Source organism: Acipenser ruthenus, chromosome 23 (assembly GCF_902713425.1).
Source record: "Acipenser ruthenus chromosome 23, fAciRut3.2 maternal haplotype, whole genome shotgun sequence".
Lineage (NCBI taxonomy): Eukaryota > Metazoa > Chordata > Actinopteri > Acipenseriformes > Acipenseridae > Acipenser > Acipenser ruthenus.
The window spans coordinates 10,421,340-10,445,826 of record NC_081211.1 but is presented as its reverse complement, the minus strand read 5'-3'; the positions used below and the strand labels follow the sequence as shown (position 1 = coordinate 10,445,826).

The following is a 24,487-nucleotide window of genomic DNA, read 5'->3' as shown; positions in this document are numbered from 1 at the left end:
CGACTTACAGTCGTAAACAAAAATACATTTCAAGGATCACAGTACAAGTAATAATACGGTTAAGAGCAAGATAAATACAATGACTTTGGTTCTAGCAAGTACAAGTACGATTCAAGAAAAATACGATTTTCCCCACTAGTTTAACAGAGATGTCCTGAAAGATTTTTTGAAGCATAAAAATGAATACCTAGTGCGGAGTGTACAGTGATAGCAACTCCTTCAGGCGCCTGCTCTGAGTATTTCGCCAAACATACCACAAAGCATTTTGGGATATTGGAGGATACACAAAACATGTAGTTTGGTATTACAGTGTACACATTTCTGATAAACCGCACTACCTGATGCGATCTAATTAGAACCGGACTCGAGACTACCTCCTGAGGTGGTCTCGAGTACGGTATTAAATGCTGCGTAGTGTGGACGCAAACCGTATTTAGCACTTTTAAGCCGGCTTAAACGCAACTAATACGGTTTAAAGGCATAGTGTGGACAGGGCCTTTGTTTTACATTCAATGGAGTTCATATTAGAGTGAAGCTATGGTCGCATTGCTGAGTAAGGAGTAACCATAAAACAAGGCACATGCTAATAGTATGTAGTTTTTAAATCAATACAACTGTAGCAGCACCATAAGATAACAAATTGTTGTGCTGTGAGTTGAATCTTAATGGAAACATTTAATAAAAAATTACATTTAACCAATCTCGGACATAACATGTAAAAAGGAATATCAGAGTGTCCCCTTATATTTATAGAAATTGACTTGGAAAGCATCTTCACTGTTACCATGAAGAATATGTAACATGAAAATGATGACTGTCATAAGAATGCAAAGCATGGCGCTTCTTAAATAATCTGTCAAAGACGTCTGACAAGGCAAGCTGTGGCTTTCAATTTAATATATTAAAAAATAAAGTAACAACCACTTTTCTAGGGTGAGCTCAAGCAAACCAACCTTTGCTAAACCCTTTGAAGGACCGAGTGTTTTTCAGTGGGATGCTCCCCCCATGACCAGACATTTTTTGGCTGTATTTGACTCTCTTCCAATAAAAACAAAATGCACTAAAAAATGTGTTACAGTGGCATCTTGGACTTGGTGTCCTTGTTTTCAGAACATTTTGGGGAACGTTATAACGTACTTCAGAAACCATAAAGCTTCTCTCTTTTTTTCAACACTATATTTTGTATTTAGTTTAATTTCTTGAAATAAAAAACGTTAAGCATTTTCTGATTATTATCTATTTCGCTTAGTGTTTTCAAAGAGATACATGTATAACAACGTGTTATTCTATTACTTGACGGACCTTATACAATACTTCTTGAAAGTTTTGTTGAAAAATATTGCTGCGGGACACAAGGTAAAAAATAACTAGCCATTGATAGGTTGCATTTCTGAAACTGCAGCTCGGCACCGTTGGTTGTGCTTGGCAGAAAAGGGCATAGCTGGAATAGGCTAGTGAGTTGGGGGTATAGCTCAGTGGTAGAGCATTTGACTGCAGATCAAGAGGTCCCCGGTTCAAATCCGAGTGCCCCCTTTTTTTCTAAATTAAAATACAAAATGCACGTTAACATTTTTTATTTCAGCTAGAAGCAAAAAATAGTGTTTCAAAGACAGCAACAAGGTACAGACAGGGTTTGAAGACGTGATCCTCAATTTACGGGACCAAACACCTTACCACTTGGCCACCGCACCCTTTACAACTGGAGAAATTAGAAGCTTGGCCTCTCTTGAGAAGGCCGCCTGGGAAGGCAATCTGGCTGGCCAGTTTAATATAAAAAAGAGTTTCTGTTTGAGCTCAAACCACAAACCTTTCGGTTAACAGTGAACGCCAAGGATGGCAACATAGTCACGGAAAATATTTAAAAAGACAACAGTGGTCTCCAAATGTATTTAAAATACAAACATAAAATAGGTTGCCAGAAATATATTATCAATAGAAATTAGTAAATACTATTTTGCAAATAGTATTTTTTTTTAAATACTTGACACCATCTACCGGCTGTAGCATACACCAATTTTTTATTTATTTTTTCATAAGAATTAACTGAAAGATTCAGTATTGCCTCAATTATCAAGCCTGTCAGTAACTGCAGTTTGCATAAATTAAATATTGCATAAATTAAATATTACCAGTATTGCGGAAAAAGTAAATCCGAACACACACACAAGTAGGGCTTGAAGTTTTCAGCTTTTATTTTTAATCAGGTGAAGTCCCTTTAAACAAATTGAGCTGATTCTGTTTTAGAATTAAACTCAGAAAAAGCTGTTAATTACAAAACAATCTTTGTTTTTACCTTCATATCTTGCCTGAGCCTAATTCTGGTCCTCTTAATTTTATTTCAAACAGAGCTGACAAAATACGTAATTTGTTCATTCCCGATCCTACTTTTAACTCGCATTTCATTTTTACAGTCGCCTAATTTAACGCTGTGTTTTTGTTTATTTATTTATTATTATTATTATTATTATTATTATTAATTATTTATTTATTTATGTATTTATTTATTTCTTAGCAGCCGCTCTTATCCTGGGCGACTTACAGTCGTAAACAAAAATACATTTCAAGGATCACAGTACAAGTAATAATACGGTTAAGAGCAAGATAAATACAATGACTTTGGTTCTAGCAAGTACAAGTACGATTCAAGAAAAATACGATTTTCCCCACTAGTTTAACAGAGATGTCCTGAAAGATTTTTTGAAGCATAAAAATGAATACCTAGTGCGGAGTGTACAGTGATAGCAACTCCTTCGGGCGCCTGCTCTGAGTATTTCGCCAAACATACCACAAAGCATTTTGGGATATTGGAGGATACACAAAACATGTAGTTTGGTATTACAGCGTCCACACTTCTGATATACCGCACTACCTGATGCGATCTAATTAGAACCGGACTCGAGACTACCTCCTGAGGTGGTCTCGAGTACGATATTAAATGCTGCGTAGTGTGGACGCAAACCGTATTTAGCACTTTTAAGCCGGCTTAAACGCAACTAATACGGTTTAAAGGCATAGTGTGGACAGGGCCTTTGTTTTACATTCAATGGAGTTCATATTAGAGTGAAGCTATGGTCGCATTGCTGAGTAAGGAGTAACCATAAAACAAGGCACATGCTAATAGTATGTAGTTTTTAAATCAATACAACTGTAGCAGCACCATAAGATAACAAATTGTTGTGCTGTGAGTTGAATCTTAATGGAAACATTTAATAAAAAATTACATTTAACCAATCTCGGACATAACATGTAAAAAGGAATATCAGAGTGTCCCCTTATATTTATAGAAATTGACTTGGAAAGCATCTTCACTGTTACCATGAAGAATACGTAACATGAAAATGATGACTGTCATAAGAATGCAAAGCATGGCGCTTCTTAAATAATCTGTCAAAGACGTCTGACAAGGCAAGCTGTGGCTTTCAATTTAATATATTAAAAAATAAAGTAACAACCACTTTTCTAGGGTGAGCTCAAGCAAACCAACCTTTGCTAAACCCTTTGAAGGACCGAGTGTTTTTCAGTGGGATGCTCCCCCCATGACCAGACATTTTTTGGCTGTATTTGACTCTCTTCCAATAAAAACAAAATGCACTAAAAAATGTGTTACAGTGGCATCTTGGACTTGGTGTCCTTGTTTTCAGAACATTTTGGGGAACGTTATAACGTACTTCAGAAACCATAAAGCTTCTCTCTTTTTTTCAACACTATATTTTGTATTTAGTTTAATTTCTTGAAATAAAAAACGTTAAGCATTTTCTGATTATTATCTATTTCGCTTAGTGTTTTCAAAGAGATACATGTATAACAACGTGTTATTCTATTACTTGACGGACCTTATACAATACTTCTTGAAAGTTTTGTTGAAAAATATTGCTGCGGGACACAAGGTAAAAAATAACTAGCCATTGATAGGTTGCATTTCTGAAACTGCAGCTCGGCACCGTTGGTTGTGCTTGGCAGAAAAGGGCATAGCTGGAATAGGCTAGTGAGTTGGGGGTATAGCTCAGTGGTAGAGCATTTGACTGCAGATCAAGAGGTCCCCGGTTCAAATCCGAGTGCCCCCTTTTTTTCTAAATTAAAATACAAAATGCACGTTAACATTTTTTATTTCAGCTAGAAGCAAAAATAGTGTTTCAAAGACAGCAACAAGGTACAGACAGGGTTTGAAGACGTGATCCTCAATTTACGGGACCAAACACCTTACCACTTGGCCACCGCACCCTTTACAACTGGAGAAATTAGAAGCTTGGCCTCTCTTGAGAAGGCCGCCTGGGAAGGAAATCTGGCTGGCCAGTTTAATATAAAAAAGAGTTCCTGTTTGAGCTCAAACCACAAACCTTTCGGTTAACAGTGAACGCCAAGGATGGCAACATAGTCACGGAAAATATTTAAAAAGACAACAGTGGTCTCCAAATGTATTTAAAATACAAACATAAAATAGGTTGCCAGAAATATATTATCAATAGAAATTAGTAAATACTATTTTGCAAATAGTATTTTTTTTTAATACTTGACACCATCTACCGGCTGTAGCATACACCAATTTGTTATTTATTTTTTCATAAGAATTAACTGAAAGATTCAGTATTGCCTCAATTATCAAGCCTGTCAGTAACTGCAGTTTGCATAAATTAAATATTGCATAAATTAAATATTACCAGTATTGCGGAAAAAGTAAATCCGAACACACACACAAGTAGGGCTTGAAGTTTTCAGCTTTTATTTTTAATCAGGTGAAGTCCCTTTAAACAAATTGAGCTGATTCTGTTTTAGAATTAAACTCAGAAAAAGCTGTTAATTACAAAACAATCTTTGTTTTTACCTTCATATCTTGCCTGAGCCTAATTCTGGTCCTCTTAATTTTATTTCAAACAGAGCTGACAAAATACGTAATTTGTTCATTCCCGATCCTACTTTTAACTCGCATTTCATTTTTGCAGTCGCCTAATTTAACGCTGTGTTTTTGTTTATTTATTTATTATTATTATTATTATTATTATTATTATTTTTTTATTTTTTTATTTATTTATTTATTTATTTATTTATTTATTTATTTCTTAGCAGCCGCCCTTATCCTGGGCGACTTACAGTCGTAAACAAAAATACATTTCAAGGATCACAGTACAAGTAATAATACGGTTAAGAGCAAGATAAATACAATGACTTTGGTTCTAGCAAGTACAAGTACGATTCAAGAAAAATACGATTTTCCCCACTAGTTTAACAGAGATGTCCTGAAAGATTTTTTGAAGCATAAAAATGAATACCTAGTGCGGAGTGTACAGTGATAGCAACTCCTTCAGGCGCCTGCTCTGAGTATTTCGCCAAACATACCACAAAGCATTTTGGGATATTGGAGGATACACAAAACATGTAGTTTGGTATTACAGCGTCCACACTTCTGATAAACCGCACTACCTGATGCGATCTAATTAGAACCGGACTCGAGACTACCTCCTGAGGTGGTCTCGAGTACGGTATTAAATGCTGCGTAGTGTGGACGCAAACCGTATTTAGCACTTTTAAGCCGGCTTAAACGCAACTAATACGGTTTAAAGGCATAGTGTGGACAGGGCCTTTGTTTTACATTCAATGGAGTTCATATTAGAGTGAAGCTATGGTCGCATTGCTGAGTAAGGAGTAACCATAAAACAAGGCACATGCTAATAGTATGTAGTTTTTAAATCAATACAACTGTAGCAGCACCATAAGATAACAAATTGTTGTGCTGTGAGTTGAATCTTAATGGAAACATTTAATAAAAAATTACATTTAACCAATCTCGGACATAACATGTAAAAAGGAATATCAGAGTGTCCCCTTATATTTATAGAAATTGACTTGGAAAGCATCTTCACTGTTACCATGAAGAATACGTAACATGAAAATGATGACTGTCATAAGAATGCAAAGCATGGCGCTTCTTAAATAATCTGTCAAAGACGTCTGACAAGGCAAGCTGTGGCTTTCAATTTAATATATTAAAAAATAAAGTAACAACCACTTTTCTAGGGTGAGCTCAAGCAAACGATAGGTTGCGGATGCAACCCCGGTTCCCTGAAAGAGAAAATAACCATCAAGGTATGGGATATTGCCGTCAGGCAGTAGCGATTGGCTGAGCTTTTATAGCAAAGCTGCCGATAGGCCTCTGCGCGAGCTGCCATGTAAGCCCGCCCCCTTGGGAGCTTACTATACGCAGCGCGCAGAGACTCACTTCCTCTTTTGCTCTTCAGGCCGTGAAGGCTTCTGAAGCGACCACGCGGCTTGATGGTTATTTTCTCTTTCAGGGAACCGGGGTTGCATCCGCAACCTATCGTTCCCTTTCAAGTCGAAAATAACCATCAAGGTATGGGAACAGTGTACCCAAGCCGTCGCGAGGGAGGATTCTCGGCAGTAGGACAGACTTACGTAATAACGCAACTGCGTAGGCAGTACATCTAGGCATATGCGGAGCTGCGCCTCAGCGTCTATGCTCGTAATGACACCTGTCTTAAAGGTGGAACAGTCAACACCATGCTATCAACCACTCTATACGTCCGCATCCTGAGGCGTCATAGAGTGTAAAACAGATGCTCCAAACAGTGGAGCAGAGGAATCCAGTACATTTAACCTGTAAAACCTCATGAAAGTATGCGGCGTAGCCCAACTGGCTGCCGCGCAAATATCAGACACCGGCACCCCTCGAAAGAGGGCCCAGGATGTCGCCATACCCCTGGTAGAATGCGCCTTCAACTGCCCTGGTGGTGGAAGGCCTGCAGATTCATACGCTAATCTAATAGCATCCACTATCCAGTGGGAAAGGCGCTGTTTAGACAGCGGCTGACCCAAAGATCTAGAACCATGGCATATGAACAACTGTTCTGTCTGCCTCACAGTCCTTGTACGGTCAATATAACACCTCAATGCCCTCACGGGGCAGAGCATGTGTAACCGCTCTTCCTCTGGGGAAGAAAAAGGAGGAGGATGGAACGCCATCAACTCGACTGACTGGTTCATGTGGAACGGGGATATAACCTTTGGTAAAAAGGCCGGATTAGGGCGCATGGAGACCTTAGAACCGTCTCCTGCAAAACGAGTACAAGACGGATGCACTGAAAGTGCATGTAACTCGCTCACGCGTTTTGCTGATACCACAGCCAGCAAAAATGCAGTCTTAATAGATATGAGCTTCATATCCACGCTGTGGAGAGGCTCAAACGGTGCCTTGGTAAGGGCTTCTAGCACCACATCAAGGCTCCACGACGGTAAACTGGTCGTTCTTGGAGGCCGCAAGCGTCTTGCGCCTTTCAGAAACTGAGATGCCAAAAAATGGCAACCAGGTGATAAACCGTCAATGCGTACATGACAAGCCGAAATGGCGGCTAAATACACTTTAAGTGTAGAAGGAGATTTCCCTTCATCCAGCAGTTTCTGCAGAAACTGCAATATTACTGCCATAGGACAGGAGACTGGGTCATGGCTCTCAGCCAGACACCAACTCTGAAACAACTGCCACTTATATGCATACTGCGACCTAGTAGAGGGCGCTCTCGCACTCTGGATGGTCGATATAACTGCAGTCGAAAGCCCTAAGGCTGACAGGCGCTCCCGCTCAGGGGCCAAGCCCACAACTGCATGAGTTTGGGGTTCGGATGCCAAAGCTCTCCTTGAGCTTGGGACAACAAGTCCGCTCGCAGAGGGAGCTCCCTCGGGCGACCGTGCAGTAATTGCACTAGACTCGGGAACCATATTCTCCGAGGCCACCGAGGAGCGATCAGAATCACTGTCGCTCGCTCTACCCTGACCTTCTCCAAGAAGGCGGGGAGCATCGGAATCAGTGGAAAGGCATACAGGAGCCCTGGCAGCCATTCGTGAGCCAGTGCATCCACCCCCAGGGGGCTGTCGAGGTCCTTCACCGAGAACCATAGGGGACAGTGCGTGGTCTCTCGCGAAGCGAAGAGATCGACCTGCGCTGTGCCGAACCATTCCCAGATGCGCTCCACCACTTGAGGGTGGAGACGCCATTCGCCCGCAAGAGGACCTCCTCTGGACAGGAGATCCGCTGCGTAATTGACTCTGCCCGGCAGATGAACTGCACGCAGAGAGGCTAAACGCGGTTGAGCCCAGAGCAACAGCCGCGTTACCATCTGGTGAAGACCGGGGGACCGCAATCCGCCCTGGCGATTGATATACGCCACTACTGTGGTGTTGTCTGACCGCACTAACACGTGCTTGTCTAGAAGCACTGGCAAGAAGTGCCGGAGGGCGAGGTCCACCGCTCTGAGCTCCAGAGCGTTGATGTGGGCTGACCTCCAGGGTCCTGACCACACTCCACGGGTCCCTGTCCCGTTCCAGACTGCTCCCCAACCGTGGTTGGAAGCGTCGGTCGTGATGACCTGCCTTCTGAAAATGGGACCCAAGCGTACGCCTTGGCGGAGGTTTGACGGAACTTTCCACCAGCGTAGCGCTTCCCAGCAGGCTTGGGATACCCTTAGCCTGCGGTGTTTGTCTTTCCGCGGATGCAACGCGAAGGCATTGAACCAGGCCTGCAGAGGTCTCTGGTGTAGTAAGCCCAAAGGAAGGGCTTGTGAGGCGGCAGCCATCAACCCCAGCATGCGCTGACACAGCTCCATGCTGACTGTTTGTCTCAACCTGAATAGGGAAAGACACCGCTCTATTGAGGCAACTCTTTGTGTCGACAGGGTCGCTTCCATGGACACTGAGTCCAGATGCAGACCCAAGAATTCGGTCTGTTGGCTCGGCACTAGGCGGCTCTTTTCTGAATTGATCTTCAGACCTAGCCGCCGAAGATGGTCTGTAACCATCACTGTGTGCTGTGCCACCTGCTCCTTCGACTGCGCGCAGACGAGCCAGTCGTCCAGATAATTCAGCAGTCGGACACCTTGAGCCCGCAAGGGAGCTAGAATGGCATCCATACATTTCGAAAAGGTTCGAGGAGCTAGTGACAGGCCGAATGGAAGGACACAAAACTCGTATACCCTGCTCTGGAATGCGAAACGCAGATACTTCCTGTGACCCGGGCAGATGGGAACGTGAAAGTACGCATCTGTCAGGTCCACGGTGGTGAACCAGTCGCCGTGTCGGACTGACTGGATGATGTGCCTGTGCGTAAGCATCCTGAACGATAACACCCGCAGGTATTTGTTCAGTACTCGCAGATCTAAAATAGGACGGAGCCCGCCGTCCTTCTTGGGCACCAGGAAGTATTTGGAATAGAACCCCTGGTCGATCAGAGCAGGGTCTACTTGTTGAATGGCACGCTTGCTGAGCAATGCCTGTATTTCCACATTCAGAGCTGAGGACTGAACCGAGTCCTTCACTGCAGTTACGACCACTCCCCGAAAGGGGGGAGGTTTTAACTGGAACTGAAGGGTGTACCCGGTGGATATAGTTTTGTGCACCCAGATGTCGTTGGTGCATTGTTGCCAGAACTGGAGCTGGGAGACAGTGTAGGGGAGGGTTAACAGCTGCCTGGTGTTCTCAGGGCTGTTTGGGCTGGGCTCGTTCGCGAGGGGCCTGGCCAGAGCCCCGAGGGCGTGGCTTGGCACCACCTCTAGGGCGCCACCCTCCGCGCTGCGGTCTTGAAAAAGGAGGTTGACCGCGCGCTGCTGTGCTTGAGGGAGAGGTCTTAGTACCCCCTGGCCGTGGCTGGTGCTGTGGTGGTGTCCTGCGCCACTGATGTTCCTGAGGCCGCTTCGGCTGGAACGACGGTTTTGGCCACATTTTCGCCATTTGCTGCGACGCCTCCCGCGCCTTGGCGGAGCGTTGCAGCATCTCCTCCACCGCTGGACCAAATGTGTGTCCCGGTGTAATTGGGGCATCCAGCAAAGGGGCCTTATCAGGTTCCTGCACTCTCGCCTGTGAGAGCCAGAGCTGCCTTCTGGCCACCACCAGAGACGCGATGCTTCTGCCCTGAGCCCGCGCGTTGAGCTGGGCCAGCTTCACCAGCAGTTGACTGACGGTCCCCAACTCGCTTCTGAGGGCCGCCGAAGGGCACTCAGGCAGGTCTTTGATCAGTGCCGCTTGGTAGACCGTCAGCAAGCTGGCCACATTAGAGAGCTTGACCGCCTCTGTGGCCGCAGCGTACCCCTTCTTGAGGTGTACCTCAGTGGTCCTGCACTGCTTATTGGGGCATGCAGGATCTTTCGTCAGCCCCGATAATGTTGGCGTCTTCACCAACGCGGCGAACGCAGCGTCCACAGGTGGAAAGGACGCCAACCCAGCCTCACTTGCCCCTTGCATGTTAAAGGCCGAGGCCTTGCGAGAAGTCGCAGGGGCAGAGGCCGGAGCCCCCCAGGTGGACTGTACCTCCTTAATAAAGTCTGGGAATGCCGGAAGCATCCTGGACTGACTGGACTGGGCTGAAGGCGACTCAAACAAGGAGCGCCGAGGTGGTTCCGCCATCGGCCACTCGACGCCCAAGTGGCGGGTTGCCCTGTCCACCACAGACCACGTAGGGTCATTGGTGTCTAGCACGTGGAGCTCGTCCTCAGAGTGCTGGGAGGCTACCTCAGCCTCTGTACTGTCCCCCTCTAGGATGTCAGATGCGTCTCTAGACAGCGCATCGATATCCCACTCCCCTTGAGACTGCACTGGAAGAGCGACGACCGGTGCAGGTTGTGGAGGGGCCACTGGCTGACTAGCAATGGGCCCAGTCGGTTGTCCTGGGACTGGAGGCACCACATTTGCTAGGGACATGAGGATGGACTGCTGCCCCATCATAACCTCCATGAATTGAGACATTTTGGAGGTTAGCTCTGCCACCCCCGACCTGTCTCTGTATCGCCTGTCCCGACGAGGGGAACGAGAGCGTGCTCTCCGTCGAGGCGATCTGGAGTGCGACCTAGACTCCCGACGGGGGCGTACCCTACGAGGGGAGGGGCTGCGCTCCCGAGCGCGTCTGGTGGGGGACCTCTGACCAGCCGTTAGCTGGGAGGATGGGCTCCTGGAGAGCTGCAGCCGCCCTGGCGGCGTCGCCGTAGATGACGGCGGGGCAGAAATGGTGTGGGACGATCCCGAGGAAGGAGAGCGCCCACCCACTGCTTTCTTCGCCCTTTGGCGGAGGGTGCGTGTCTGGGAACCAGCACAAAGCTGGCAAAAAGCCCTATCCGCCAACGCGGATGCGGCGTGCTCTGGCCCCAGACACGCCACACAGTCCTCATGGGGATCGCTCGCTGGCAATTTTGCCTGGCAGGTGACGCAACGGTGGAACCCGGACATGGTTGCCGAAGCGTGGACGTGCACTGATCGTAAAGGCGTCGATGCGCCGAGCGTCGAGCGCCGAAGCGTCGAGCGTCGAGGTGCGTGCACCGAGCGTCAAGGCGTCAAAGCGCTGAGCGTCGAGGTGCGTGCACCGAGCGAGCGCCGAAGTGCGTGCACCGAGCGTCGAGGTGCGTGCACCGAGCGTCAAGGCGTCGAAGCGCCGAGCGTCGAGGTGCGTGCACCGAGCGTCGAGCGTCGAGGTGCGTGCACCGAGCGTCGAGCGTCGAGGTGCGTGCACCGAGCGTCGAGGTGCGTGCACCGAGCGTCGACGCGTCGAAGCGCCGAGCGTCGAGGTGCGTGCACCGAGCGTCAAGGCGTCGATGCGCCGAGCGTCGAGCGCCGAAGCGTCGAGCGTCGAGGTGCGTGCACCGAGCGTCGAGCGTCGAGGTGCGTGCACCGAGCGTCGAGGCGTCGAGCGCCGAAGCGTCGAGCGTCGAGGTGCGTGCACCGAGCGTCGAGCGCCGAAGCGCCGAGCGTCGAGGTGCGTGCACCGAGCGTCGAGCGTCGAGGTGCGTGCACCGAGCGTTGAGGCGCCGACGCGCCGAGCGCCGAAGCGTCGAGCGTCGAGGTGCGTGCACCGAGCGTCGAGCGCCGAAGCGTCGAGGTGCGTGCACCGAGCGTCGAGGCGTCGACGCGCCGAGCGTCGAGCGCCGAAGCGTCGAGCGTTGAGGTGCGTGCACCGAGCGTCGATGCGCCGAAGTCCCCAAGCGCTGACGCGCTAGCACCAAGCGCTGATGCGCTGCACAAAGCGCCGAAGCGCTGCACCAAGTGGCAAAGCGCCGACACCAAGCGCCTAAGCACAGCACGCCGGAGCGTGAGTACCGAGCGTAGAACGCTAGCACAGACGCCTAAGCGTCAGCTGACCCGCAGAGCGGAGACGCTATGTGCTGGTACAGTGTCCTGGGTGCTGTGCACTACTTACCTGTTGGTGCTGGGGATTGAGGCTTAGTGGTCGTCTTCCTCTGTGTAGTGAATGGGATTTTTTTTTTTTTTTTTTTTTGCTGCAGCAGTACTGCTGGTGGTGATTATGTGACTGGGACACAGTATATGTGGGCACAGTACAACTACCACGCGGTTTTTTTTTTGTTTTTTTTTTCACCGCAGGCAGTACGTGGGAGACAGCAGAGCAGGCTCCACACACACGCGGTCTAGCCAAGGCAAGACCGGGGCTGCAGACACGCGCGCGGCCAAGGCCAACGCAACGTGCGTCACAAATATATACAAATACACACAGAAAAATATATATTTTAATACAACCCAAAACACAACACAATAATCAAAATTAATTAATAAAGGAAAGACGGGAGACCACGAGACAACGCGATGCAAGCAAAGCGTGAAGGAAATATATAAAATATATAAAAATATACACAATATATAAAATCCTTAAATAATAATAATAACGACTCCGAAGAGTGTAACTGAAATCAACTCCGAGAAGGGGCAATAACCAGCTTCTCAAGCTTTAAGCTTATTGAGTACAATCAGCTACGGGCTCTAATACCTACCGCTACCAATGCTGAAGACAAAAGAGGAAGTGAGTCTCTGCGCGCTGCGTATAGTAAGCTCCCAAGGGGGCGGGCTTACGTGGCAGCTCGCGCAGAGGCCTATCGGCAGCTTTGCTATAAAAGCTCAGCCAATCGCTACTGCCTGACGGCAATATCCCATACCTTGATGGTTATTTTCGACTTGAAAGGGAACCAACCTTTGCTAAACCCTTTGAAGGACCGAGTGTTTTTCAGTGGGATGCTCCCCCCATGACCAGACATTTTTTGGCTGTATTTGACTCTCTTCCAATAAAAACAAAATGCACTAAAAAATGTGTTACAGTGGCATCTTGGACTTGGTGTCCTTGTTTTCAGAACATTTTGGGGAACGTTATAACGTACTTCAGAAACCATAAAGCTTCTCTCTTTTTTTCAACACTATATTTTGTATTTAGTTTAATTTCTTGAAATAAAAAACGTTAAGCATTTTCTGATTATTATCTATTTCGCTTAGTGTTTTCAAAGAGATACATGTATAACAACGTGTTATTCTATTACTTGACGGACCTTATACAATACTTCTTGAATGTTTTGTTGAAAAATATTGCTGCGGGACACAAGGTAAAAAATAACTAGCCATTGATAGGTTGCATTTCTGAAACTGCAGCTCGGCACCGTTGGTTGTGCTTGGCAGAAAAGGGCATAGCTGGAATAGGCTAGTGAGTTGGGGGTATAGCTCAGTGGTAGAGCATTTGACTGCAGATCGAGAGGTCCCCGGTTCAAATCCGAGTGCCCCCTTTTTTTCTAAATTAAAATACAAAATGCACGTTAACATGTTTTATTTCAGCTAGAAGCAAAAAATAGTGTTTCAAAGACAGCAACAAGGTACAGACAGGGCTTGAAGACGTGATCCTCAATTTACGAGACCAAACACCTTACCACTTGGCCACCGCACCCTTTACAACTGGAGAAATTAGAAGCTTGGCCTCTCTTGAGAAGGCCGCCTGGGAAGGCAATCTGGCTGGCCAGTTTAATATAAAAAAGAGTTCCTGTTTGAGCTCAAACCACAAACCTTTCGGTTAACAGTGAACGCCAAGGATGGCAACATAGTCACGGAAAATATTTACCGAGCGTCAAGGCGTCGAAGCGCCGAGCGTCGAGGTGCGTGCACCGAGCGTCGAGCGTCGAGGTGCGTGCACCGAGCGTCGAGCGTCGAGGTGTGTGCACCGAGCGTCGAGGTGCGTGCACCGAGCGTCGACGCGTCGAAGCGCCGAGCGTCGAGGTGCGTGCACCGAGCGTCAAGGCGTCGATGCGCCGAGCGTCGAGCGCCGAAGCGTCGAGCGTCGAGGTGCGTGCACCGAGCGTCGAGCGTCGAGGTGCGTGCACCGAGCGTCGAGGTGCCGAAGCGTCGAGCGTCGAGGTGCGTGCACCGAGCGTCGAGCGCCGAAGCGCCGAGCGTCGAGGTGCGTGCACCGAGCGTCGAGCGTCGAGGTGCGTGCACCGAGCGTTGAGGCGCCGACGCGCCGAGCGCCGAAGCGTCGAGCGTCGAGGTGCGTGCACCGAGCGTCGAGCGCCGAAGCGTCGAGGTGCGTGCACCGAGCGTCGAGGCGTCGACGCGCCGAGCGTCGAGCGCCGAAGCGTCGAGGTGCGTGCACCGAGCGTCGAGGCGTCGACGCGCCGAGCGTCGAGCGTCGAGGTGCGTGCACCGAGCGTCGATGCGCCGAAGTCCCCAAGCGCTGACGCGCTAGCACCAAGCGCTGATGCGCTGCACAAAGCGCCGAAGCGCTGCACCAAGTGGCAAAGCGCCGACACCAAGCGCCTAAGCGCAGCACGCCGGAGCGTGAGTACCGAGCGTAGAACGCTAGCACAGACGCCTAAGCGTCAGCTGACCCGCAGAGCGGAGACGCTATGTGCTGGTACAGTGTCCTGGGTGCTGTGCACTACTTACCTGTTGGTGCTGGGGATTGAGGCTTAGTGGTCGTCTTCCTCTGTGTAGTGAATGGGATTTTTTTTTTTTTTTTTTTTGCTGCAGCAGTACTGCTGGTGGTGATTATGTGACTGGGACACAGTATATGTGGGCACAGTACAACTACCACGCGGTTTTTTTTTTTTTTTTTTTTTCACCGCAGGCAGTACGTGGGAGACAGCAGAGCAGGCTCCACACACACGCGGTCTAGCCAAGGCAAGACCGGGGCTGCAGACACGCGCGCGGCCAAGGCCAACGCAACGTGCGTCACAAATATATACAAATACACACAGAAAAATATATATTTTAATACAACCCAAAACACAACACAATAATCAAAATTAATTAATAAAGGAAAGACGGGAGACCACGAGACAACGCGATGCAAGCAAAGCGTGAAGGAAATATATAAAATATATAAAAATATACACAATATATAAAATCCTTAAATAATAATAATAACGACTCCGAAGAGTGTAACTGAAATCAACTCCGAGAAGGGGCAATAACCAGCTTCTCAAGCTTTAAGCTTATTGAGTACAATCAGCTACGGGCTCTAATACCTACCGCTACCAATGCTGAAGACAAAAGAGGAAGTGAGTCTCTGCGCGCTGCGTATAGTAAGCTCCCAAGGGGGCGGGCTTACGTGGCAGCTCGCGCAGAGGCCTATCGGCAGCTTTGCTATAAAAGCTCAGCCAATCGCTACTGCCTGACGGCAATATCCCATACCTTGATGGTTATTTTCGACTTGAAAGGGAACCAACCTTTGCTAAACCCTTTGAAGGACCGAGTGTTTTTCAGTGGGATGCTCCCCCCATGACCAGACATTTTTTGGCTGTATTTGACTCTCTTCCAATAAAAACAAAATGCACTAAAAAATGTGTTACAGTGGCATCTTGGACTTGGTGTCCTTGTTTTCAGAACATTTTGGGGAACGTTATAACGTACTTCAGAAACCATAAAGCTTCTCTCTTTTTTTCAACACTATATTTTGTATTTAGTTTAATTTCTTGAAATAAAAAACGTTAAGCATTTTCTGATTATTATCTATTTCGCTTAGTGTTTTCAAAGAGATACATGTATAACAACGTGTTATTCTATTACTTGACGGACCTTATACAATACTTCTTGAATGTTTTGTTGAAAAATATTGCTGCGGGACACAAGGTAAAAAATAACTAGCCATTGATAGGTTGCATTTCTGAAACTGCAGCTCGGCACCGTTGGTTGTGCTTGGCAGAAAAGGGCATAGCTGGAATAGGCTAGTGAGTTGGGGGTATAGCTCAGTGGTAGAGCATTTGACTGCAGATCGAGAGGTCCCCGGTTCAAATCCGAGTGCCCCCTTTTTTTCTAAATTAAAATACAAAATGCACGTTAACATGTTTTATTTCAGCTAGAAGCAAAAAATAGTGTTTCAAAGACAGCAACAAGGTACAGACAGGGCTTGAAGACGTGATCCTCAATTTACGAGACCAAACACCTTACCACTTGGCCACCGCACCCTTTACAACTGGAGAAATTAGAAGCTTGGCCTCTCTTGAGAAGGCCGCCTGGGAAGGCAATCTGGCTGGCCAGTTTAATATAAAAAAGAGTTCCTGTTTGAGCTCAAACCACAAACCTTTCGGTTAACAGTGAACGCCAAGGATGGCAACATAGTCACGGAAAATATTTAAAAAGACAACAGTGGTCTCCAAATGTATTTAAAATACAAACATAAAATAGGTTGCCAGAAATATATTATCAATAGAAATTAGTAAATACTATTTTGCAAATAGTATTTTTTTTTTAATACTTGACACCATCTACCGGCTGTAGCATACACCAATTTTTTATTTATTTTTTCATAAGAATTAACTGAAAGATTCAGTATTGCCTCAATTATCAAGCCTGTCAGTAACTGCAGTTTGCATAAATTAAATATTGCATAAATTAAATATTACCAGTATTGCGGAAAAAGTAAATCCAAACACACACACAAGTAGGGCTTGAAGTTTTCAGGTTTTATTTTTAATCAGGTGAAGTCCCTTTAAACAAATTGAGCTGATTCTGTTTTAGAATTAAACTCAGAAAAAGCTGTTAATTACAAAACAATCTTTGTTTTTACCTTCATATCTTGCCTGAGCCTAATTCTGGTCCTCTTAATTTTATTTCAAACAGAGCTGACAAAATACGTAATTTGTTCATTCCCGATCCTACTTTTAACTCGCATTTCATTTTTGCAGTCGCCTAATTTAACGCTGTGTTTTTGTTTATTTATTTATTATTATTATTATTATTATTATTATTATTATTATTATTATTATTATTATTATTATTATTATTATTAATTATTTATTTATTTATTTATTTATTTATTTATTTCTTAGCAGCCGCCCTTATCCTGGGCGACTTACAGTCGTAAACAAAAATACATTTCAAGGATCACAGTACAAGTAATAATACGGTTAAGAGCAAGATAAATACAATGACTTTGGTTCTAGCAAGTACAAGTACGATTCAAGAAAAATACGATTTTCCCCACTAGTTTAACAGAGATGTCCTGAAAGATTTTTTGAAGCAAAAAGTGTACAGTGATAGCAACTCCTTCGGGTGCCTGCTCTGAGTATTTCGCCAAACATACCACAAAGCATTTTGGGATATTGGAGGATACACAAAACATGTAGTTTGGTATTACAGCGTCCACACTTCTGATAAACCGCACTACCTGATGCGATCTAATTAGAACCGGACTCGAGACTACCTCCTGAGGTGGTCTCGAGTACGATATTAAATGCTGCGTAGTGTGGACGCAAACCGTATTTAGCACTTTTAAGCCGGCTTAAACGCAACTAATACGGTTTAAAGGCGTAGTGTGGACAGGGCCTTTGTTTTACATTCAATGGAGTTCATATTAGAGTGAAGCTATGGTCGCATTGCTGAGTAAGGAGTAACCATAAAACAAGGCACATGCTAATAGTATGTAGTTTTTAAATCAATACAACTGTAGCAGCACCATAAGATAACAAATTGTTGTGCTGTGAGTTGAATCTTAATGGAAACATTTAATAAAAAATTACATTTAACCAATCTCGGACATAACATGTAAAAAGGAATATCAGAGTGTCCCCTTATATTTATAGAAATTGACTTGGAAAGCATCTTCACTGTTACCATGAAGAATACGTAACATGAAAATGATGACTGTCATAAGAATGCAAAGCATGGCGCTTCTTAAATAATCTGTCAAAGATGTCTGACAAGGCAAGCTGTGGCTTTCAATTTAATATATTAAAAAATAAAGTAACAACCACTTTTCTAGGGTGAGCTCAAGCAAACCAACCTTTGCTAAACCCTTTGAAGGACCGAGTGTTTTTCAGTGGGATGCTCCCCCCATGACCAGACATTTTTTGGCTGTATTTGACTCTCTTCCAATAAAAACAAAATGCACTAAAAAATGTGTTACAGTGGCATCTTGGACTTGGTGTCCTTGTTTTCAGAACATTTGGGGGAACGTTATAACGTACTTCAGAAACCATAAAGCTTCTCTCTTTTTTTCAACACTATATTTTGTATTTAGTTTAATTTCTTGAAATAAAAAACGTTAAGCATTTTCTGATTATTATCTATTTCGCTTAGTGTTTTCAAAGAGATACATGTATAACAACGTGTTATTCTATTACTTGACGGACCTTATACAATACTTCTTGAATGTTTTGTTGAAAAATATTGCATGCGGGACACAAGGTAAAAAATAACTAGCCATTGATAGGTTGCATTTCTGAAACTGCAGCTCGGCACCGTTGGTTGTGCTTGGCAGAAAAGGGCATAGCTGGAATAGACTAGTGAGTTGGGGGTATAGCTCAGTGGTAGAGCATTTGACTGCAGATCAAGAAGTCCCCTGTTCAAATCCGAGTGCCCCCTTTTTTTCTAAATTAAAATACAAAATGCACGTTAACATTTTTTATTTCAGCTAGAAGCAAAAAATAGTGTTTCAAAGACAGCAACAAGGTACAGACAGGGTTTGAAGACGTGATCCTCAATTTACGGGACCAAACACCTTACCACTTGGCCACCGCACCCTTTACAACTGGAGAAATTAGAAGCTTGGCCTCTCTTGAGAAGGCCGCCTGGGAAGGCAATCTGGCTGGCCAGTTTAATATAAAAAAGAGTTCTTGTTTGAGCTCAAACCACAAACCTTTCGGTTAACAGTGAACGCCAAGGATGGCAACATAGTCACGGAAAATATTTAAAAAGACAACAGTGGTCTCCAAATGTATTTAAAATACAAACATAAAATAGGTTGCCAGAAATATATTATCAATAGAAATTAGTAAATACTATTTTGCAAATAGTATTTTTTTTTTAATACTTGACACCATCTACCGGCTGTAGCATACACCAATTTTTTATTTATTTTTTCATAAGAATTAACTGAAAGATTCAGTATTGCCTCAATTATCAAGCCTGTCAGTAACTGCAGTTTGCATAAATTAAATATTGCATAAATTAAATATTACCAGTATTGCGGAAAAAGTAAATCCGAACACACACACAAGTAGGGCTTGAAGTTTTCAGGTTTTATTTTTAATCAGGTGAAGTCCCTTTAAACAAATTGAGCTGATTCTGTTTTAGAATTAAACTCAGAAAAAGCTGTTAATTACAAAACAATCTTTATTTTTACCTTCATATCTTGCCTGAGCCTAATTCTGGTCCTCTTAATTTTATTTCAAACAGAGCTGACAAAATACGTAATTTGTTCATTCCCGATCCTACTTTTAACTCGCATTTCATTTTTGCAGTCGCCTAATTTAACGCTGTGTTTTTGTTTATTTATTTATTTATTATTATTATTATCATTATTATTATTATTATTATTATTATTATTATTATTAATTAATTATTTATTTATTTATTTATTTATTTATTTATTTCTTAGCAGCCGCCCTTATCCTGGGCGACTTACAGTCGTAAACAAAAATACATTTCAAGGATCACAGTACAAGTAATAATACGGTTAAGAGCAAGATAAATACAATGACTTTCGTTCTAGCAAGTACAAGTACGATTCAAGAAAAATACGATTTTCCCCACTAGTTTAACAGAGATGTCCTGAAAGATTTTTTGAAGCATAAAAATGAATACCTAGTGCGGAGTGTACAGTGATAGCAACTCCTTCAGGCGCCTGCTCTGAGTATTTCGCCAAACATACCACAAAGCATTTTGGGATATTGGAGGATACACAAAACATGTAGTTTGGTATTACAGCGTCCACACTTCTGATAAACCGCACTACCTGATGCGATCTAATTAGAACCGGACTCGAGACTACCTCCTGAGGTGGTCTCGAGTACGGTATTAAATGCTGCGTAGTGTGGACGCAAACCGTATTTAGCACTTTTAAGCCGGCTTAAACGCAACTAATACGGTTTAAAGGCATAGTGTGGACAGGGCCTTTGTTTTACATTCAATGGAGTTCATATTAGAGTGAAGCTATGGTCGCATTGCTGAGTAAGGAGTAACTATAAAACAAGGCACATGCTAATAGTATGTAGTTTTTAAATCAATACAACTGTAGCAGCACCATAAGATAACAAATTGTTGTGCTGTGAGTTGAATCTTAATGGAAACATTTAATAAAAAATTACATTTAACCAATCTCGGACATAACATGTAAAAAGGAATATCAGAGTGTCCCCTTATATTTATAGAAATTGACTTGGAAAGCATCTTCACTGTTACCATGAAGAATACGTAACATGAAAATGATGACTGTCATAAGAATGCAAAGCATGGCGCTTCTTAAATAATCTGTCAAAGATGTCTGACAAGGCAAGCTGTGGCTTTCAATTTAATATATTAAAAAATAAAGTAACAACCACTTTTCTAGGGTGAGCTCAAGCAAACCAACCTTTGCTAAACCCTTTGAAGGACCGAGTGTTTTTCAGTGGGATGCTCCCCCCATGACCAGACATTTTTTGGCTGTATTTGACTCTCTTCCAATAAAAACAAAATGCACTAAAAAATGTGTTACAGTGGCATCTTGGACTTGGTGTCCTTGTTTTCAGAACATTTGGGGGAACGTTATAACGTACTTCAGAAACCATAAAGCTTCTCTCTTTTTTTCAACACTATATTTTGTATTTAGTTTAATTTCTTGAAATAAAAAACGTTAAGCATTTTCTGATTATTATCTATTTCGCTTAGTGTTTTCAAAGAGATACATGTATAACAACGTGTTATTCTATTACTTGACGGACCTTATACAATACTTCTTGAATGTTTTGTTGAAAAATATTGCTGCGGGACACAAGGTAAAAAATAACTAGCCATTGATAGGTTGCATTTCTGAAACTGCAGCTCGGCACCGTTGTTTGTGCTTGGCAGAAAAGGGCATAGCTGGAATAGGCTAGTGAGTTGGGGGTATAGCTCAGTGGTAGAGCATTTGACTGCAGATCAAGAGGTCCCCGGCTCAAATCCGAGTGCCCCCTTTTTTTCTAAATTAAAATACAAAATGCACGTTAACATTTTTTATTTCAGCTAGAAGCAAAAAATAGTGTTTCAAAGACAGCAACAAGGTACAGACAGGGTTTGAAGACGTGATCCTCAATTTACGGGACCAAACACCTTACCACTTGGCCACCGCACCCTTTACAACTGGAGAAATTAGAAGCTTGGCCTCTCTTGAGAAGGCCGCCTGGGAAGGCAATCTGGCTGGCCAGTTTAATACAAAAAAGAGTTCCTGTTTGAGCTCAAACCACAAACCTTTCGGTTAACAGTGAACGCCAAGGATGGCAACATAGTCACGGAAAATATTTAAAAAGACAACAGTGGTCTCCAAATGTATTTAAAATACAAACATAAAATAGGTTGCCAGAAATATATTATCAATAGAAATTAGTAAATACTATTTTGCAAATAGTATTTTTTTTTAATACTTGACACCATCTACCGGCTGTAGCATACACCAATTTTTTATTTATTTTTTCATTAGAATTAACTGAAAGATTCAGTATTGCCTCAATTATCAAGCCTGTCAGTAACTGCAGTTTGCATAAATTAAATATTGCATAAATTAAATATTACCAGTATTGCGGAAAAAGTAAATCCGAACACACACACAAGTAGGGCTTGCAGTTTTCAGGTTTTATTTTTAATCAGGTGAAGTCCCTTTAAACAAATTGAGCTGATTCTGTTTTAGAATTAAACTCAGAAAAAGCTGTTAATTACAAAACAATCTTTGTTTTTACCTTCATATCTTGCCTGAGCCTAATTCTGGTCCTCTTAATTTTATTTCAAACAGAGCTGACAAAATACGTAATTTGTTCATTCCCGATCCTACTTTTAACTCGCATTTCATTTTTGCAGTCGCCTAATTTAACGCTGTGTTTTTGTTTATTTATTTATTATTATTATTATTATTATTATTATTATTATTATTATTATTATTAATTATTTATTTATTTATTTATTTATTTATTTATTTATTTATTTCTTAGCAGCCGCCCTTATCCTGGGCGACTTACAGTCGTAAACAAAAATACATTTCAAGGATCACAGTACAAGTAATAATACGGTTAAGAGCAAGATAAATACAATGACTTTGGTTCTAGCAAGTACAAGTACGATTCAAGAAAAATACGATTTTCCCCACTAGTTTAACAGAGATGTCCTGAAAGATTTTTTGAAGCATAAAAATGAATACCTAGTGCGGAGTGTACAGTGATAGCAACTCCTTCAGGCGCCTGCTCTGAGTATTTCGCCAAACATACCACAAAGCATTTTGGGATATTGGAGGATACACAAAACATGTAGTTTGGTATTACAGCGTCGACACTTCTGATAAACCGCACTACCTGATGCGATCTAATTAGAACCGGACTCGAGACTACCTCCTGAGGTGGTCTCGAGTACGGTATTAAATGCTGCGTAGTGTGGACGCAAACCGTATTTAGCACTTTTAAGCCGGCTTAAACGCAACTAATACGGTTTAAAGGCATAGTGTGGACAGGGCCTTTGTTTTACATTCAATGGAGTTCATATTAGAGTGAAGCTATGGTCGCATTGCTGAGTAAGGAGTAACTATAAAACAAGGCACATGCTAATAGTATGTAGTTTTTAAATCAATACAACTGTAGCAGCACCATAAGATAACAAATTGTTGTGCTGTGAGTTGAATCTTAATGGAAACATTTAATAAAAAATTACATTTAACCAATCTCGGACATAACATGTAAAAAGGAATATCAGAGTGTCCCCTTATATTTATAGAAATTGACTTGGAAAGCATCTTCACTGTTACCATGAAGAATACGTAACATGAAAATGATGACTGTCATAAGAATGCAAAGCATGGCGCTTCTTAAATAATCTGTCAAAGATGTCTGACAAGGCAAGCTGTGGCTTTCAATTTAATATATTAAAAAATAAAGTAACAACCACTTTTCTAGGGTGAGCTCAAGCAAACCAACCTTTGCTAAACCCTTTGAAGGACCGAGTGTTTTTCAGTGGGATGCTCCCCCCATGACCAGACATTTTTTGGCTGTATTTGACTCTCTTCCAATAAAAACAAAATGCACTAAAAAATGTGTTACAGTGGCATCTTGGACTTGGTGTCCTTGTTTTCAGAACATTTGGGGGAACGTTATAACGTACTTCAGAAACCATAAAGCTTCTCTCTTTTTTTCAACACTATATTTTGTATTTAGTTTAATTTCTTGAAATAAAAAACGTTAAGCATTTTCTGATTATTATCTATTTCGCTTAGTGTTTTCAAAGAGATACATGTATAACAACGTGTTATTCTATTACTTGACGGACCTTATACAATACTTCTTGAATGTTTTGTTGAAAAATATTGCTGCGGGACACAAGGTAAAAAATAACTAGCCATTGATAGGTTGCATTTCTGAAACTGCAGCTCGGCACCGTTGGTTGTGCTTGGCAGAAAAGGGCATAGCTGGAATAGGCTAGTGAGTTGGGGGTATAGCTCAGTGGTAGAGCATTTGACTGCAGATCGAGAGGTCCCCGGTTCAAATCCGAGTGCCCCCTTTTTTTCTAAATTAAAATACAAAATGCACGTTAACATGTTTTATTTCAGCTAGAAGCAAAAAATAGTGTTTCAAAGACAGCAACAAGGTACAGACAGGGCTTGAAGACGTGATCCTCAATTTACGAGACCAAACACCTTACCACTTGGCCACCGCACCCTTTACAACTGGAGAAATTAGAAGCTTGGCCTCTCTTGAGAAGGCCGCCTGGGAAGGCAATCTGGCTGGCCAGTTTAATATAAAAAAGAGTTCCTGTTTGAGCTCAAACCACAAACCTTTCGGTTAACAGTGAACGCCAAGGATGGCAACATAGTCACGGAAAATATTTAAAAAGACAACAGTGGTCTCCAAATGTATTTAAAATACAAACATAAAATAGGTTGCCAGAAATATATTATCAATAGAAATTAGTAAATACTATTTTGCAAATAGTATTTTTTTTTTAATACTTGACACCATCTACCGGCTGTAGCATACACCAATTTTTTATTTATTTTTTCATAAGAATTAACTGAAAGATTCAGTATTGCCTCAATTATCAAGCCTGTCAGTAACTGCAGTTTGCATAAATTAAATATTGCATAAATTAAATATTACCAGTATTGCGGAAAAAGTAAATCCAAACACACACACAAGTAGGGCTTGAAGTTTTCAGGTTTTATTTTTAATCAGGTGAAGTCCCTTTAAACAAATTGAGCTGATTCTGTTTTAGAATTAAACTCAGAAAAAGCTGTTAATTACAAAAC

The 24,487-nt window shown here is 43.1% G+C and overlaps 7 non-coding genes across 7 annotated transcripts; all 7 read left to right on the top strand.

Moving 5' to 3' along the window:
* The first annotated feature begins 1,461 nt into the window (after window positions 1–1,461).
* trnac-gca (transfer RNA cysteine (anticodon GCA)) lies at window positions 1,462–1,533 on the top strand. The gene has a single exon. It is a non-coding gene; the product is annotated as a tRNA-Cys (tRNA).
* A 2,459-nt stretch (window positions 1,534–3,992) lies between these two features.
* trnac-gca (transfer RNA cysteine (anticodon GCA)) lies at window positions 3,993–4,064 on the top strand. The gene has a single exon. It is a non-coding gene; the product is annotated as a tRNA-Cys (tRNA).
* Window positions 4,065–13,475: 9,411 nt separating this feature from the next.
* trnac-gca (transfer RNA cysteine (anticodon GCA)) lies at window positions 13,476–13,547 on the top strand. The gene has a single exon. It is a non-coding gene; the product is annotated as a tRNA-Cys (tRNA).
* Window positions 13,548–15,987: 2,440 nt separating this feature from the next.
* On the top strand, window positions 15,988–16,059 carry trnac-gca (transfer RNA cysteine (anticodon GCA)). Its single transcript has one exon. It is a non-coding gene; the product is annotated as a tRNA-Cys (tRNA).
* A 2,484-nt stretch (window positions 16,060–18,543) lies between these two features.
* On the top strand, window positions 18,544–18,615 carry trnac-gca (transfer RNA cysteine (anticodon GCA)). Its single transcript has one exon. It is a non-coding gene; the product is annotated as a tRNA-Cys (tRNA).
* Window positions 18,616–21,110: 2,495 nt separating this feature from the next.
* Window positions 21,111–21,182, top strand: trnac-gca (transfer RNA cysteine (anticodon GCA)). The gene has a single exon. It is a non-coding gene; the product is annotated as a tRNA-Cys (tRNA).
* Window positions 21,183–23,670: 2,488 nt separating this feature from the next.
* On the top strand, window positions 23,671–23,742 carry trnac-gca (transfer RNA cysteine (anticodon GCA)). Its single transcript has one exon. It is a non-coding gene; the product is annotated as a tRNA-Cys (tRNA).
* The last annotated feature ends 745 nt before the right edge of the window (window positions 23,743–24,487 follow it).